Source organism: Symphalangus syndactylus, chromosome 18 (assembly GCF_028878055.3).
Source record: "Symphalangus syndactylus isolate Jambi chromosome 18, NHGRI_mSymSyn1-v2.1_pri, whole genome shotgun sequence".
Taxonomy (NCBI): domain Eukaryota; kingdom Metazoa; phylum Chordata; class Mammalia; order Primates; family Hylobatidae; genus Symphalangus; species Symphalangus syndactylus.
In genome coordinates, this window is record NC_072440.2 from 86558731 (window position 1) to 86571228 (window position 12498).

A 12498-nucleotide genomic window follows, 5' to 3' on the forward strand; every position below is an offset into this window, starting at 1 on the left:
ATAAAAAGAGGAGAGGAGGAGGAAGAGAGTGTTCTAAAGGCAGGCAGGCAGGCAGGCAGGCAGCAGCAGGAGGTGGCACGATCTGCCTTACCATAAGGTGCCAAAAAGCAGTGAAAACCATACTCCCAGCACGCAGGCCTGGGGTCGCTTAGCTCTGGAGCTTACAGCCTTCATCATTGACCAATAGCCCCAAAGGACGTTGCTGTTTTGAGTCTTAAGTAACGTTGAAAAAAATGACCATTTGAACCATTCAAAAAGTCCTTGCTATATTCTAATTTGGCACCATCTCCTGTATTTCACAGTTTGGAAAGAATTCTATAAAAGATGGATAACAGTAAAACACAAAAAAGCTGGTGCTGAGATGGTAAACCTGGCTGCCCCTGACTCCTTTGCCCAAACTGTTTTCCCAGCCCTAATGTCCTCCCTTTTTCCTCCTAAGACTTCCTTTTCTTCCTTCGAGGTTGACCATAAATGCCGCCTCTTCCAGGAAGCCCTCTGCGGCGTCCAAGCAGAAGTCATCTCTAGCTTCTGTGCCAGCATCGCACCGTGGCTTGGCTCTGCACGGGTCATCGGACTTGGTTGTGTACATGGCTGTTTTCCCCGCTAAGTTTGGGGCGCCTCGAGCCCAGGCGCCGTGACCGTGATCGTGCGCCCACAGGCACCTGGTGCAGCGTGGGGCGCACGCCGCGGCTGGGCTAGTTTGCGGAGTTCACGGGGGTCACTCGGGCAGAGGCTTGTGCCCCAGGCGCGGAGAATGATTCACGGGGTGGCTCTTTGCATTCTTTGCCCGGTAGTCACGTCGGGCCGGGCACCCCGCAGGCGGATACCTGCGGATGGAAAGGCACCCGGCCCGGCGCCAGCGAGCGAGAGAAGCCTGGATGGAGCCAGCTTCCCGCTTGCCCGGAACCCGCCGGCGACCGGGGGGCGGGGCGCGGCCGCGGGGGCGGGGTGGAGGGGGGCTGCTCGGCCGCTCCCGCCCCCTCCCCGCGCGCGGAAGCCACGCCCCCGGCCGCGCGCTCGCGCTGGGCGCGCGCCCGCTCATCCGCCCTCCGCCCTCCGCCCTCGCGCCCTCGCGCCGGGGGCGGGCGCTGCGCGTGCCGGGCGGGGAAGCGGCGCGAGCCGGGCGCTGCGAACGTTCGCCGCGGGGGCGGCTCCGGGGCCTGAGTGGGCGCCGTCGCTGCCTCAGCCTAGGGGCCGGGCCGGAGCGTGCGGAGGAGTGAGGCCGCAGGAGACCTTCCCGACGACCCCTGCTCCGGCGGGGAAGTGAGCAAGGTGGGGGTCTGCGGCCGCCGCCGGGGCTGTGGGGAGCCGAGCGGTGCTGGAGCCTCGCGCCTGCGAGGTGCGGGACGGCAGCTCGCGCTGTGCCGGGACTGGGGACCCGGGAGCCTGCGGGTGCGGCGCTGCGGGAGGCGGGGAGGGCGCGGGGAGCCGGGGCCGCTGCACCGCGCGCGGCTGCGGGGTGGAACGGCGCGGCTGGCCCCGGAGGGACAGGCAGAGGGGATGCGGCGGAGCCCGGGCCGGGAGGGGTCTCGGGGTCCGGAACGCGCCGGGGCACAGGCGCGAGCGGGGGCGCGGCGCCGGGCTGATGCTGCCGGAGCCCGGCTGGCCTGGAGGCGGCTCTGCGTTAGGTGCTGAAGGGGCGAGTGAGGCAGGTCCTGGCAGAGGGCAGGTGAGGCGGGCAGGCCCTGGCAGAGGGAAGGGTATTTATTTCAGATCACCCCAAATCACTGTTTCCCGAGGCGCCTAATAGCGAACCTGTCCAGGAGGTGACCCTGGACAGGAAAGAAGTGTCCCGAGAGGAGGATGCCGGTAACGAATACTTGCCCTTAAATTCCCGTGCCAGGCCTTGGGATTAGGAAGACCTTCCAGCTACTGTGGGTAGAGACCCGTAGTCAGCACTGGGGCCACGAAATAGTATGGAACACCGTCATGTTATTGAGGTGCTGATAGTGTGGCTGTGAAGATACGCACATAACATACAAAGGAGCGTCGAATTTTATGTCTCATGCCCTATTTACTTTAGGTCTCTTTTGTCGTCCCAGTATTGGGAAATTGGAGCCATAAATTGCGTGGTTTTGGGGATAAAGCAGAAAGGTCAAAGAAGCCTATGGGAGAAACTTGGGAGAGTTTTGAAGGCTCCTACGGGTAACATTTAAAGGGGGCTCTTAGATGGGGAAGAAAGACGTTTGGAAGGAAAGGAAGTTTCCTTCCTTCCCAACTAGAAATAAGCTCCATGACTATTGACTGCTAAATCTTCAGAATGTTGCCTGGCTCACAGCGGTTGAGCCATAAGTGTCTATTGCATGAATGAATGGACAAGCAGGGTTTGGCCACATTTGCCATGGAGCAGTGTCAGTCACTCCAGTGTTAGGGAAGGTTGCTGGATTTCCCCTGTTCTACAAGTTCTCTCTCTCTGCCTCTTTTTTTTTTTTTTTGCCATGCGAAGCAACCCCGGTTCTAAGGTCTGGGCACGTTAAAGCAATGGCTAAGGCGGCGAGGTCTTGGTTTCTGTGGCCATGCTACCACTTTCCCATGTTTCTTACTGGCCGTCAAGAGCTTGCTCCTTGGGCTGTTGCTTGAGATCATCCTATTTTGTTCCTTCTCCCATTGGCTTTTTCTGTCACTTGAGAAGGAAGAGGGTAGTGTTGTCTACAGAACACTTTTTCATTTTCGTCCTGGTTCTTGGGTCTTAGACTTGTAGTGCGAGGCTGTTGGTGCCTCTGCTTTTCTGTAAGGGCTGGAATTCTACCTGTTCGTTGCCTTGGTTGAATCTCTGAACTCCGGAGCTCCAGGCTGCTGTTTCAGTAACCTGGGTTGCAGTGCCTGTTGGGTTACTTTGTCTGCCAAATTAAAACTTGACCTTTTATGAGTTCTCTGAGGATTTTTATCCTGCATAAGTGGAATTGCCTTTGAAAGGGGATGTGCAGTCAAGGTAGTGCTGGCAGTTTTCGTATGTCCACTATGCCCGAGAGACAAATTTCTACCTATGGTTAGAAAATTAGACTCAGAACCAAGAGAATTTCGACTTATTGTTTATTTTGTGTCTTTATATTAATCTCTCAGGGCCTTAGCTTCTTCCTGTGAAAAATAAGTAATAATCACAATCTGGCATTGTATAGGAAGCCTTGAAGAAGTAAATTTATTTCTCCTGTTTCAGGACTGTACAGCCAGCAGGTCTCTTGTTGAGAGGTGCCTAGGTTCTACAATATTGGGTGCCTTATTCCAGGCTCTCTCAATGACATTTTGTTTATATATTTATTTTAAAACCAACTTTTTGACGTATAGTTGACACAATAAAATGCAGATTTCCCATGTGCGGTTGGATGAGTTTTGGAAAAATGTGTACAGTAGACCCCCCCCTTTAGCCTCAGGGATGTGTTCCAAGAGCACCAGTGGATGCCTGAAGCCACAGCTAATTCCAAACCCTATATAGACTGCTTTTTCCCTATACTTAAGTACCTGTGATAAAGTTTTAACTTATAAATTAGGCGCCATGAGAGATTAATGACTTCTCTTAGGCGTGTGTTTGGCATCTATGTGGCATATCCCAATTGCCAGCATCACTACTCTTGCACTTTGGGTTTATTATTAAATAAAACAGTGGTCACTTGAACACAAGCACTGTGATACCATGACAGTCAATCTGATCATTGAGACAGCTACTAAGTGAGTAACCAGAGGCTGGCTTATGCAGTGTGGATATGCTGGACAAAGAGATGGTTCATATCCCAGGTGGGACAGAGTGGGATGGCACAAAATTTCATCACGCTATTCAGAATGGTACACAACTTAAAACTTACAAATTGTTTATTTCTGAGGGGGCACTGCTGTATACTTTGTAACCACCATTCCAATCAAGAAATTTCCATTGCCCCAGAATGTTCCCTTATGCTGGTTTGCAGTCCATTCTCTATCTTCCCTACTCCCTTTTATTGATTTCGAATTACACGAGCATCAGAGCTGTGGCATCTAGTTGTGTAGATTGTATACTGCCCAGCTTTAGGGAGCACCATTCACATTGGAGTCCTTGTGCCTGGCAGCTGCTGGAGTTGTGTAGTGCACACTCTGTGTGACTGTGTGCTGCAACTCTGCAGGTGGCTCAGAACACACACTTACTTGTCAGATACTCAAACAGTACAGACAGAATAAAGGCCCCCTTGACCTACTACAAGTTATCAGTTTTTGTGGTCTTTTCAGACTGTTCTCTGTATTTTCATGTGTATATAGGGAACACACACTTGTCTGATACTCAAACAGTATAGACAGAATAAAGGCCCCCTTGACCTACTCACAGAAACAGAAGTTGTCAGTTTTTGTGGACTTTCCAGGCTATTCTCTATGTATTTTCATGTATATATAGGTAATACAGAATAAAAAAAGAGCAGAGTTTTTTTTCCTCTGCATTAATGACATCATACCATACACATTGTTCTGCAGTTTTTTCCCCTAACAGAATGATTCTGAGGTCTTTTCATGTTGGAACATAGGAATCAACCTGAGTCTTCTTAACTACCACACAATCTCTTATGTAGTATGTATTGTAGTTTATTTAGTATTCTCATTAAGGGCCATTGCTGCAGTGAATGAAAAACTACAATTGCTGGGTCAGAGGTATGCATTTTACTTCATAATTGATGGGGCTATAACCGTGTTGCTACTTGTGGATTTAATCCATTTATTTTTAACTGCTTAGTGTATTCAGTTGTAGGCTTTTTTTTTTTTTTTTTTTTTTTTTTTTTGAGATAGGGTCTTCCTCTGTTGCCCAGACTGGAGTGCAGTGGCACTCCAGGGCTCAAGTGATTTTCCCAAGTAGCTGGGACTACACTTGCGTGCCACCATGCCTGGCTAATTTTAAAATTTTTTGTAGAGATGCAGTCTCGCCATGTTGCTCAGGCTGGCAAGTGATCCTCCCAAAGTGTTGGGATTACAGGCATGAGCCCCTGCACCTGGCCTGGTTGTGGACTTACATCACAGCACACGTGTCTTTTACTCACTGAGGAACAGTTGGGTTCCTTTAGATGCTGATTCTTCAGTGGGTCCATGTGTTGCAAATGCATCCTGCCAGTCCTAGGCTTTTCTTTCCCTTTGTTAACAATGTATTTGGTTGTATATACCATTTAAGTTTGATGTCATATTTATGAAAAATTTCCCTTAAATGGCTTGTCTTTTTTTGGGTGTGTATCTGGTTTAAGAAAATTTTCTGTCTCTCATGGTGTTAATGATATATTCTTATATTTTCTTCCAAAAGTTTAAAAAAGTTTTGCTTTCCATATGGGATTTATTTCTATGTATGGTATAATGAAGAGATACAATTTTTTTTTCAATTTGGATGACCAGTTTTTCAGCACTCTTTTTTTATTATAGTAAAATACACATAACATAAAAATGACAATTTTAACCATTTTTAAGTGTACAGTTCTGTAGCATGAAATACGTTCACATTGTTGCACAGCCATCACCACTGTCTCCAGAGCTTTTTCATCATCCCCAACTGAAACTCTGTACGCCTTAAACACCAGCTGCCCATTCTTCCCTCAGCCCCTGGCAACCACCATTCTATTTTCTGTCTCTATGAATTCGACTACTCCAGGTACGTCATATGAATGGAATCATTACAATATTTGCCCTTTTGTATCTGGCTGATTTCACTTAGTATAATGTCCTTAAAGTTTATTCATATTGTAACATGTGTCAAAATTTCCTTTTTAAGGCGAATAATATTCCATGGTATGAATATACCACATTTTGTTTATTCATTCATTGATGGACATTTGGGGTTGTTTCCCCGTTTTGGCCATTACAAGGAGGGCTGCTATGAACATTGGTATTCGTATGTCTGTTTAAGTCTCTGTTTCCATTTCTTTTGTGTATGGACTCAAGTGCAATTGTCAGTAATACAGTTTTTAAAACAATATACATAATGGAATAAAAATAGATTAACACAACTTTGACCAATGTGGCTGAGTAGTATGGAGTTTCCATATACCCACTCTTCCCATATGGTTTCTCCTATTATTAACATCTTGCATTAGTATGCTACATTTATTATAATTGATAAACTAATATTGATACATTGTTGTTAAAGTTCATGATTTAAGGCCTGGCGCGGTGGCTCACGCCTGTAATCCCAGCACTTAGGGAGGCCGAGGCGGGCGGATCACGAGGTCAGGAGATCGAGACCATCCTGGCTAACACAGTGAAACCCCGTCTCTACTAAAAATACAAGAAATTAGCCGGGCGAGATGGCGGGCGCCTGTAGTCCCAGCTACTCGGGAGGCTGAGGCAGGAGAATGGCGTGAACCCCGGGGGGCGGAGGCTGCAGTGAGCCGAGATTGCGCCACTGCACTCCAGCCTGGGCGACAGCGAGACTCTGTCTCAAAAAAAAATAAAAATAAAAAATAAAGTTCATGATTTAGAGTTCACTCTTTGTATTGTATAGTTCTATAGGTTTTGGCCAATGCGTAATGTCATGTATCATTAACATGGCATGACTACATGCTACAACTCTGCAAGTGGCTCACTTGTAAAGTACTCAACAGTACAGACAGAATAAATGTCATTACATGGCTATAGTTTTACCTTTTCCAGAGATGGAAATGTCATAGATTTGGAATCATATAGTATGGAGCCTACTCAGATTGGCTTCTTTTGCTTAGCAATATGCATTTAAGTTTCCTCTAAGTCTTGTTTGTGACTTGATAGCTCATTTCTTTTTTTTCTTTTATTTTTTGAGACTGAGTCTTGCTCTGTGGCCCAGGCTGGAGTGCAGTGGTGCGATCTTGGCTCACTGCAAGCTCCGCCTCCTGGATTCACGCCATTCTCCTGCCTCAGCCTCCCAAGTAGCTGGGACTACAGGCGTCCGCCACCACGCCTGGCTAATTTTTTGTATTTTTAGTAGAGATGGAGTTTCACCGTGTTAACCAGGCTGGTCTCGATCTCCTGACCTTGTGATCCACCTGCCTTGGCCTCCCAAAGTGGTGGGATTACAGGTGTGAGCCACTGCGCCCAGCCAGCTCATTTCTTTTTAGCGCTGAATAATAATATTCCATTTTATGGAAGCACCACAGTTTGTTTATTCGTTCACCTACTGAAGGACATCTTGGTTGCTTCTAGTTTTTGGCAATTTTTGAATAAAACTGCTGTAAACATCTGTGTGCAGGTTTTTGTGTAGACATTAAGTTTGTAACTCACTTGGGAAAATACCTAGGAGAGTGATTGCTGGGTCGAATGGTAAGAATATATTAAGCTTTGTAGGAAACTATTAAATTATCTTTCAAAGTGACTGTACCATTTGCATTCCCAATAATTTTTAAAATTTGTGTCCAAGTACCCTAAATGTACTTATATAATAAGTCTGTCAGACTGTTCTGTAAAGTTAAACTTCACCTGGAATAATATTCAGTCATTGGTTTTGTTGGCTGTCTTTCTTGCAGTGTATCTCTTCATGTGTTTTGAAGTTTTGAATTACAGACTCTTTTTTTTTTTTTTGAGATGGAGTCTGGCTCTGTCACCTAGGGTGGAGTACAGTGGCATGATCTCGGCTCACTGCAGCCTCTGCCTCTGCCTCCCAGGTTCAAGCGATTCTCCTGCCTCAGCCTCCCGAGTAGCTGGGATTATAGGCACCCGCCACCATGCCTGGCTGATTTTTGTATTTTTAGTATTTTTTCACCATGTTGGCGAGTCTGGTCTCGAACGCCTGACCTCAAGTGATTTGCCTGCCACAGCCTCCCAAGGTGTTGGGATTAAAGGTGTGAGCCACCACACCCAGCCAAATTACAGACCCATTTTCAGAGTGAGTGCTTTTGATTTTGTATTCTTATCGTCTGTGCCCACTGTCCTCTGTGTGGTGATATTTCAGGTGCTTCAGCTGACCTACTGGACCTCAGTCTAGAATCAGATACGATAATTGTGGGTCAGGGGTCCTGCCCTTTGAGTTAATTGGGCTATTTTCGATCTTCTCATAGAGTATGGTCCTGAGGCTGTTTATATCTTCCCACTTACCTAAGCCTAGAGTATTAGATAAACTATAGTTCTAGGCAGAGATTGGCAGCAGTATTTTTTAGCTTCCTTTCAGCTCCAGCATCATTGCTGGCCTCAAGCAGTGGGTCTGGCCCAGATGTCTCTGTTTCTTCATCCTCCGTTGCTTTCTGTTATTACTACCCTGCAGGAAGTGCACACCTGGTTCTAGACTTAGGATCCAGCAAGCCTAGAGCTTCAGTCCTGCTTGCAACTTTATGTATCTATTCTGTTTCTCCAAATAGAGGTTTATCTTGTTTTTGAGCCTAATTTAAAAAAAAAATTGTTAAAAATATTTTATCCATTGTGTATTCAGAGCAGAGAGGATGCATCAAAGAATGTACTTACTGGGCCACTTTCTAGAAGATTTAATTAACCAAGCTCCTTTCTCAACTTTATGCGAAGACTTTTTTCTTTGTTATGGCATTGCCTAGGCCTTCCAGTACAAGAATAAGTATGATAATAGGCATTTTTAATCTTTTTCCTGAGTGGTAATGTTTCCAGTGTTTCACTGTTAGATATGATGTTTACTGTTGGTTTTTGGAAGATGTCTTTTGTCAATTTAAGGAAGTTTTCTTCTGTTCTTGGTAAGTATTTTTAATTAGGTGTTGAATTTTATGGAGGCCTTTTTTTGGGGCATTTCTTGAAATTATTTTTTCCCCTCTTTAACGTGTCAAGAATAGGACAGACTTCTCTGAGTTGTAGGTAACTGAGAGAAACAGATGTATATGATTTATTTGTTAATTCATTTTTAACAAAAAACCTCACAACCTTTAAAGAAAACACATTTTAAACTTGAATTTTTGTATACTAACATTATATATAAGTTAAAATAGGACTGAAATGCTGTAGTAATCAGGTTTGGACTAAATATCATTGTAACTTCACTACATTTGAATAGTATATAATAATATCAATAATAGTAGCTAACATTTATTGGGCTCTTACTTGATGCCATTGTGCTAAATGCTTTACATGATATTTAAGCTTTACCACAGCCCTATGAGGTTATATTTAGCTACTCAGAACTCTTTGTTGTAGTGGAGTGCAGTTACTGACTTTTTTTATTGGAAGCTAGAGAACTCTCTCAGATTTGTAAAAAGCAAATCTTTAAGGTTTTATGAACATTTATTTTTCCTGGCCTTTTTTTTTTTTTTTAAATCTGAAAGAGAAGAGAAAAGAAGTATTAGAGGAAGGATATTTGAGAATTTTTCTGAAATAAGCAAGGAAGTTCTCTTTCAATAAAGTTTGGCTTGTTATAACTAAGTGTTAATGAGAGTCTTAGCACTAACTTCTTTTTTTTTTTTTTTTTTTTTTTTTTTTGAGACGGAATCTCGCTCTGTCATCCAGGCTGGAGTGCAGTGGCACGATCTCAGCTCATTGTAACCTCCACCTCCCGGGTTCAAGGGATTCTCTTGCCTCAGCCTCCCAAGTAGCTGGTACTATAGGTGCGTGCCACCATATCTGGCTAATTTTTTAATATTTTTATTAGAGACCGGGTTTCATTGTGTTAGCCAGGATGGTCTCCATCTCCTGACCTCGTGATCCGCCTGCCTCAGCCTCCCAAAGTGCTGGGATTACAGGCGTGAGCCACGGTGCCTGGCCCCTCACTGACTTCTTAATTAAATGGACATCCAAAGAAAAACTGACAGGGAGATGGTGGGAGGTGGTGAACTTACGTAAGAAATTTCAATACTTGGATGCTTTGACATAGCTGAGAGCTGGCAGGGTTAAGAAATTAACAAAAAGATTGAAAGGAAATAAAGGCTATTTAACGCCAAGGCAGGTACAGAGACATCCTGGAGACACTTCCAAAGCCTTCTCTCCCTTTCCTTTAGTCTTTACTGTGGGAGTTACGTAAATTCTGAGTGTAGACGTAGTCCAGGTGTGAAACACTCTATTTTTTATGAATAGAACAGAGTGTAAAAACTAACAAGGATCCAAACTTTTTGCTGCACTCTCTTCAGATCCTACTTAACTCCATGATTTAAGGTCTGATCCAGCACCACAGTTTTGGGACCTGTATTCTTTCCTTATTCCTTGAGGCCTCATGTTGCCCTGGAGGGGGCGATGTGACACAGTAGAAAGAAAATGGGCTCTACCGCTTTAGCATCGTCATCGTCAAAACTCCACAGATTCCTATCTTTGCAACTTCAGGCCAAGTTACCTGACCACTTAGACTCTTAGTTTCCTCTCTACTTCTAACACCCCTAATCCTGAAAATCTCCTCAAGCTCAGCACAGTCTTGTCTTCTCACCTACTTTTAAAAAGAGCAATAGTCTCCAAAGTGGGAGGTATGTAAAATGAGCCTCTAGGCAGGGTGTTACAAGAAAATATGAGCAATCAAGTTTTACCAGTATTTGACCTATAGGTTGACACTTTACTTCATCTGTGTGTCTGATGATGTCTGTCAGGTACGGTAAGCTAGGGAACCCCACCGCCTGGAGGGGCTGATACTGTGATCTTCCTTATTTACCTGCTTATATTGTTTTAGCACGTTTTAGTTCACCTCTGCTGGGTTTAGTGGTCTTCCAGATCATATTACCTGATTTGAATAAAATGAACCTTGCTAAATAGACAGATGGCTCACAAAGATTCCTGCAAAGAAAATGCAGATTGACGTTTCAGAGTCAACTGAAGATTGAAGTAATAATGCAAACACACGTCAACAGCCAGAAAGAAACAGAGTGGATACTTCTATTTATATTATGAACTTGTCAGTCAAATGCAAAATATAAAAACAATGGTGATCTCATCAGATTGATGAAGAAGCAGTAATAAAAAATAGCTTAGAATTACTAAAAATGCTATTTAAAATATGGATTTATATACACTGTTGAGTACATTGTACCTGAAGGTATTTACTAATGATATTATGGGCTAATGTTATAAATTGAGATATTTAAAAACTAAGCATTCAGAATATAAAGACAGACTTATTGATGTTTTTCAGTGATTGTCAGTCGTAATCCAGTACCTTAAAATGTTATTAAGCTTAATAATAAATTTTTAGAAGTTCCTTTTGAGGTTTAGGAATAAAAGACAAAAAGCCATAAACTCTTGTTCTTCCTGTTTGGTAACAGTGGCTGAAATAATATATAGATAAATAGTTTGAGTTTGGTGTAAAACTGAAATGTATCCTTTGTTAGCAACTGTTGTTGAGATACTGGTAGAACACGTTGCTGAAGATTTGAAATGATGGCTATTGTACCAAATTATAGAGTTCATGAAAGTTCATGTATATTTGGATAAAAGTACAGAGCTTATGGTATTTGGTATACTCTGTTTCAATAATAAAATATGTGGAGAACTGCGCTCCTCCCCACCCACCCACCCCCCCCCCCCCAACTGGCTAAAACACTCAGGGTAAGACTTACCAGAGAATATACTAAAAGTAGATATCTAAAATGTTATAAAGAAATAGTACATATAAAACATGAAGAATAATATATTGTTCAACCATTGTGGAAGACAGTGTGGGGATTCCTCGAGGATCTAGAACCAGAAATAACATTTGACCCAGCAATCCCATTACTGGGTATATACCCAAAGGATTATAAATCATTCTACTCTAAAGATGCATGCACATGTATGTTTATTGCAGCACTGTTTGCAATAGCAAAGACTTGGAACCAACCCAAATGCCCATTAACAATAGAATGGATAAAGAAAATGTGGCACTTATACACCATCGAATACTGTGCAGCCATAAAAAAAAGAATGAGTTCATGTCCTTGCACGGACATGGATGAAGCTGGAAGCCATCATTCTCAGCAAACTAACACAGGAACAGAAAACCAAATACCACCTGTTCTCACTCATAAGTGGGAGTTGAACAGTGAGAACACATGGATACAGGGAGGAGAACAACACACACAGGGGCCTGTTCGGGGGTGGGGGGAAAGGGGAGGGAAAGCATTAGGACAAATACCTAATGCATGCAGGGCTTAAAACTTAGATGGCGGGTCAATAGGTGCAGCAAACCACCATGGCACATGTATACCCATGTAACAAGCCTGCACGTTCTGCACATGTATCCCAGAGCTTAAAGTAAAATTTAAAACAATATATTTCCACTTAAATAAATGGAGCACACACACAAAAAAGACTATATTGTACCTAGAACCCAGCCTAATAAAGAAAATATAGCCAGTGGAGTTGGTATACCTCTGCGGTCACGATTCTGTTTCCATCCCCAAAGATACTCACTTTTCTGAATTTGATGATTACCATTTCCATATACTTCTTTATACTTTTGCTGTGTGTGTGTATGTGTGTGTGTATGTGTATGTATGTATGTATGTATTTGTATATTTGTATGTTATATTCAGGGCCAGGGCCAGGGTGAGATGAGAAGGCACCTAGGTCCCCAATGTAAGGAGCCCCTCAGTCATGGGCTTGCCATGACCCCCAGAGTGATGCTTCCTTAAATTTTATGCCCCAGGTACCTCGTTCACCTCACCATAGTCCCAGTCCTGCTTC

At 43.9% G+C, this 12498-nt stretch overlaps 1 protein-coding gene across 23 annotated transcripts in view; it reads left to right on the forward strand.

The window, feature by feature from the left end:
• The first annotated feature begins 1035 nt into the window (after window positions 1–1035).
• DTNB (dystrobrevin beta) overlaps window positions 1036–12498 on the forward strand; it is a 306511-nt gene continuing 295048 nt past the window's right edge. For all 23 annotated transcript variants that reach the window (XR_010117241.1, XR_010117242.1, XR_010117243.1 and 20 more), the window contains exon 1: window positions 1036–1272. The gene's annotated coding sequence lies outside the window, so the exon portion shown is untranslated. The remainder of the gene's footprint in view (window positions 1273–12498) is intronic.